The sequence below is a fragment of the Hyla sarda genome, chromosome 5 (genome assembly GCF_029499605.1).
Source record: "Hyla sarda isolate aHylSar1 chromosome 5, aHylSar1.hap1, whole genome shotgun sequence".
In the NCBI taxonomy this organism is placed as follows: domain Eukaryota; kingdom Metazoa; phylum Chordata; class Amphibia; order Anura; family Hylidae; genus Hyla; species Hyla sarda.
In genome coordinates this window covers 302157831-302163830 of record NC_079193.1, presented here as the reverse complement: position 1 = coordinate 302163830, position 6000 = coordinate 302157831, and the positions used below count along the sequence as shown (strand labels likewise).

General features: G+C 47.1%; 1 protein-coding gene across 4 annotated transcripts in view; it reads left to right on the top strand.

Annotated features, from left to right (window-relative positions):
• The first annotated feature begins 1004 nt into the window (after nt 1-1004).
• PPP1R42 (protein phosphatase 1 regulatory subunit 42) overlaps nt 1005-6000 on the top strand; it is a 50406-nt gene continuing 45410 nt past the window's right edge. The window contains exon 1 of one of the 4 annotated variants that reach the window (XM_056522085.1): nt 1005-1156. The gene's annotated coding sequence lies outside the window, so the exon portion shown is untranslated. The other 3 variants (XM_056522081.1, XM_056522082.1, XM_056522084.1) reach the window with 3 other exon arrangements.

Here is a 6000-nt window from a genome sequence, read left to right as displayed (position 1 = left end):
TTCAGTCGTATCTGTACACGGACAGTCGCTTCAGTCGTATCTGTACACGGACAGTCGCTTCAGTCGTATCTGTACACGGACAGTCGCTTCAGTCGTATCTGTACACGGACAGTCGCTTCAGTCGTATCTGTACACGGACAGTCGCTTCAGTCGTATCTGTACACGGACAGTCGCTTCAGTCGTATCTGTACACGGACAGTCCCATCAGTCGTATCTGTACACGGACAGTCGCTTCAGTCGTATCTGTACACGGACAGTCCCATCAGTCGTATCTGTACACGGACAGTCGCTTCAGTCGTATCTGTACACGGACAGTCGCTTCAGTCGTATCTGTACACGGACAGTCGCTTCAGTCGTATCTGTACACGGACAGTCCCATCAGTCGTATCTGTATATGGACAGTCGCTTCAGTCGTATCTGTACGCGGACAGTCGCTTCAGTCGTATCTGTACATGGAAAGTCGTATTAGGCACTGACGCCATTTTTCTCATATGGCTGCAGACAATTATAGTCAGTGACCACATTCGGGTCATTTTCCAAGCCTATTGATTTTGGACTTTGACTGAAAAACATGATCTTGGCAAATGGGCTTTATGGATCCCTTTAGGGTATGTGCCAGGAATATCCCAGTGTTTGTGTTGATCAGAGGCTGCCGGATCACTGCCTAATGGAATCCAGTCAAATCCTGCCTAATGGAATCTGGGATGGAGCTCCAATACAAATGTGTGAGCCCTCTGCTCATGCGATGAAGCACAACACTGGAAAAAACAAAGGTGTGACCTAGGTGCAGTACTGCTATCAGACTGATGGAGCGGAGGCGCTTTTCTTCCCTCATTTTCGTTTATGAAAACGAAAAAGCGTTTAACAGCAAAATAGAGTCGCTAGAAGTGACACTACTACTATTCCGCCTCAATGTGTGGCCATGCTGGTCTCTGCCGCCTGTGATTTAAAGTTTTCGGAGACATTAGAAGTCAGGCACAACTTCAGTTCACTAAGATCCCTATACAGAGGGACCGCCGCCTGGGCTCAGCAGGAGATGTTGTGGTGTGCGCCTGCGCAGTGGATTTGTCTCCATAGTAACCAACGCCGAGCCCGGTTGTGTACACAGAGCGCATGGAGCAGTCCGCGCACCGGGAGGCTGGGGAGACCGTAGGAGGTGAGTGCAGCCCGTACGTTATGTCAGCGGGGACGGATACCGGCTGCTTCATCACAGCTGGGAATCATGTCGGTGCATCCCGTCTCCAGACACTACCGAAGTGACGACACATTGCCCATGTGTACTGCGCACTATAATAGGGACTACAAAGTACAGTGTGTACAGGGCTCAGGAGACTATGGCACATCAGCTGCTGCCCTATATCTGTCCTATACTACGGACTCCTGTTACATTTTCCCGGACTCAATAGCATAGTCGACAACTTTATTGAATCCAATAAAATTAACATATTCATATAGAAAATAAACTGAATGTCCATTAAAGTCTGTGGGCTAAACATCAGAACACTGTGATATAGGCCAACAACCTGCCAAATAGTATACTGGGGGTGGAGGGTTAAAACTTCATGGGAAAATAGCAGTAGACACCTAACAGTTCTGCCATGCACTGATGCCCCTTAGTGTGCAGCTCATTGGTGCCCCCTATATTAGTGTGCCAATCAGTGGTGCCCCCTATATTAGTCTGCCAATCACTGGTGCCACCTATATTAGTGTGCCAATCACTGGTGCCACCTATATTAGTGTGCCAATCACTGGTGCCCCCTATATTAGTCTGCCAATCACTGGTGCCACCTATATTAGTGTGCCAATCACTGGTGCCACCTATATTAGTGTGCCAATCAGTGGTGCCCCCTATATTAGTGTGCCAATCAGTGGTGCCACCTATATTAGTGTGCCAATCACTGGTGCCACCTATATTAGTCTGCCAATCACTGGTGCCACCTATATTAGTGTGCCAATCACTGGTGCCACCTATATTAGTGTGCCAATCACTGGTGCCACCTATATTAGTGTGCCAATCACTGGTGCCACCTATATTAGTGTGCCAATCAGTGGTGCCACCTATATTAGTGTGCCAATCACTGGTGCCACCTATATTAGTCTGCCAATCACTGGTGCCACCTATATTAGTGTGCCAATCAGTGGTGCCCCCCTATATTAGTGTGCCAATCAGTGGTGCCACCTATATTAGTGTGCCAATCACTGGTGCCACCTATATTAGTGTGCCAATCACTGGTTCCCCATATCATAGTGTGCCAATCATGGTGTTCCCTTTAATAGGGTGCAACTCATTGCTGCCCCCTATATTAGTGTGACAATCAGTGGTTCCCCATATCATAGTGTCCCAATCACTGGTGTCCCCTTTATTAGTGTGCCAATTACAGGTGTATCCTATAATACAGTGCCAATCACTGCAGCCACCTATATTAGTGTGCCAATCACTGGTGCCCCCTATAACTGGTGTCACTTACCAGTCCAGACTATAATAGAGTGCCATTTACTGGCTGACTAGGGTACCAGAGAATCCTCTTATTGGCCCAGGCTCTGACCCAGTAAAGGGCACTTAAAGTGGCACTCTGGCCATCACGCCCCCCTCCCATAGACTTGGATTGAGGAGGCGGGGTGTGACGTCACAAGGGGGGTGGAGTCGTGACATCACAATACTCCGGCCCTTGGTCGTGAGGCTTTAGACACAGAGCGATCATCGCTTCCTGTAGCTGAGACAGGTGGGTGCTGCATGCGAGATTGCGGGGGTCCTCAGGGGTGGGACCCCCGCGATCAGACATCTTATCCCCCTATTTTGCGGCATTTTGCAAAAACTCGCACTTAGTACGCTCTAAATGGATAAAAATCATGATAACTTTTTGAAATGTTTCTAAAGCAATTGTCGCACAGATCCACTTTGTGCGACAAATACGGAGAAAAAAGACGTTCAAAAAGTGTCTTAAATGTCTTGATAAATTCCCCCCATGCGCCAACTGTCTATTAATACAAATGTGATTTTTTGCAACGATTTTACAGAAATAGTGTTCTAAAATATTGCTTTCTACAGAAAAGTCAGTTTAGGGGCTGCATGCAAAACTACAACTCCCGTCATACACTGATAGTTACATAGTTACATAGTTAGTACGGTCGAAAAAAGACATATGTCCATCAAGTTCAACCAGGGAATTAAGGGGTAGGGGTGTGGCGCGATATTGGGGAAGCATTAATGTTATTTTGTTCCAGGAATGTATCTAATCCTGTTTTAAAGCTGTTAATTGTTCCTGCTGTGACCAGTTCCTGAGGTAGACCGTTCCATAAATTCACAGTCCTCACGGTAAAGAAGGCGTGTCGCCCCTTGAGACTGAACTTTTTCTTCTCCAGACGGAGGGAGTGCCCCCTCGTCCTTTGGGGGGGTTTAACCTGGAACAGTTTTTCTCCATATTTTTTGTATGGGCCATTAATATACTTATATACGTTTATCATATCCCCCCTTAAACGTCTCTTCTCAAGACTAAACAATTGTAACTCCTTTAATCGCTCCTCATAGCTAAGATGTTCCATGCCCCATATTAGTTTAGTCGCGCGTCTCTGCACCCTTTCCAACTCCGCAGTGTCCCTTTTATGGACTGGTGACCAAAACTGAACAGCATATTCCAGGTGAGGCCGTACCAATGCTTTATAAAGGGGGAGAATTATGTCCCTGTCCCTCGAGTCCATGCCTCTTTTTATACATGACAATATCCTGCTGGCTTTGGAAGCAGCAGCCTGACATTGCATGCTATTCTGTAGTCTGTGATCTACAAGTACACCCAGATCCTTCTCTACCAGTGAAGGTCTGCAACACCACAAGTTGTAGATAACTGCAATATGACATGCAGTAGATACAGAGCACATCATGTCCTTAAAGCTGCCATGATTGTAATTTTACTGAAAGGGTTGTGGGACTTTAAAACGACTGTATATGAATACGGACTAAAGTCTGTAAGTAAATGATGGTGTGCTGTATAACACAAGCATATTATAAGCACATGCCCACTGTGTTTGGGTACCAAAAAAGAAGGCTGCAGCACTCTTGGTCAAAAAAATGGGGGCTCTTAGCGCACTTTTTGATCAAAACGTGTCCCCCATCCACCATGCGGAGGTGGCCTCATTTCGGATGGGACCCTAACACACATTTCACTCACCTCTGCTGGGCATATGGCCTCTGACTGGGTGACATGCTGGATCCACTATCAATTTAAAACACCTCCTGTGAAAAAGGGGAGGGGTGCATGGCTAGAGAGGGTGCCACTCCACCTAAATTGCACAGCAAAAAGAAACATGGCCAGCACAACTACCTAATGTAATACTCTGTATTTGCCACAGCAGCCTGCACCTGTGTATTAGGTAGATGTGCTGGCTATTTTTCTTTTTTTTTTTGCTGTGCAATTTAGGTGGAGTGGCACCCTCAGTAGCAGTGCACCCCTCCCTGTTTACAGGAGGTTTTATAAATTGATAGTGTATCCAGCATGTCAGAGGTGAGTGAAATGAGTGTTAGGGTCCCATCCGAAATGAGGCCACCTCTGCGTGGTGGATGGGGAACACTTTTTGATCAAAAAGTGCACTAAGAGCCTCCATTTTTTGACCAATGTGTGCTGCTGCAATCTTCTTCTTTGTACACTCTGTATTTGCCACAGCAGCGTGCACCCGTGTATTAGGTAGTTGTGCTGGCTATTTTTCTTTTTGTTTTTGCTGTGTTTGAGTACCAGGTGCCACAGATCAATGTTCAGCTGGGTTTTGCCATATTCATGAGAAGTCTATGATCAGTTCATCCTTTTGCTCATGATAAAGGTATGAAGGTTGGGACACCCAGGTACCAAGAACAAGGTACCGATGTCCCCAAGAGTTGGTCGTAGTGATATGGCTTAGCACACATCTGCACAATATATACCTGCTCGTATGGTACAGTATTATTATTATTAATAATTTATATAGCACCCTTGGTTCCAGGGCACTTTACATTTGATAAAGGTTAAAATACATAATATAAACACAGGGACAATAAACATGACTCAGAGTAAATTGCAGGCTGATATAGAGAGGGAGGGGGCTCTGCCCACAAGGTCTTAAATTGTCAAGGAGAGGGGAAGGAAACAGTAGGTGAGGGGGGCAGCTGGTTAACATATACCGGAATATCGGTATGTTATCGGCTATCGGCCTGAAAGGTCACAGATTATTGGTATCGGCCCTAAAAAATCGATAACGGTTGATCCCTAGTCTAAACTGAATTTCTTGACAAGGGTAGCTAGTACAGTGACCCCCCGACCTACGATGGCCCCGACATATGATGAAATCGACATACGATGGAGGCCATCGCATGTCGATGTCAGCATCGACATACGATGCTTTTTTATGTCGGGGCCATCGCATTAAGTGCTATCCGGCAGCGCCAAATGCTTAAGCTGCTTCTGGATAGCAGCTTAATGTTCCCCGTTTGGTGCGGTAAGTATTACTTACCCCTCCACAATGCTCCAGGGTACGCTCTGGGTCCAGCGCTGGTCTTCCGGTGTCTTCTCGGCCCTCTCCGATGACGTCAATACGCTGCTGCGCACGTCATCCAATAGGAATGGCGTACGCAGCGGCGTAATGACGTCGCCACGCAGGCCCAGTAAGGCCTTGCGGAACACAGAAGAGGACCGGGGAAGACAGCGGAGGACCGGAGAAGACAGAAGAGGACTGGAGAAGACAGCGGAGAGCCCAGCGGAGGCCCGGGATCACCATCGGGAGCGGCGGGGACAGGTGAGTACAGCTTCCTATACTTTACATTGCACGGATCCCTCAACATACGATGGATTCGACAAACGATGGCTCGTTTGGAACGAATTACCATCGTATGTTGAGGGACCACTGTAAAGGGAGAGGCAGGGAGAAGAGTGGTGGATTAGTCGGGCAGCAGAAGGAGGATGGATTGGAGGGAAGCAAATGTGTTTAAGGGAAGGCCACAAAAGAGGACGCTGCAATAGTCCAAGCCAGTAGTTT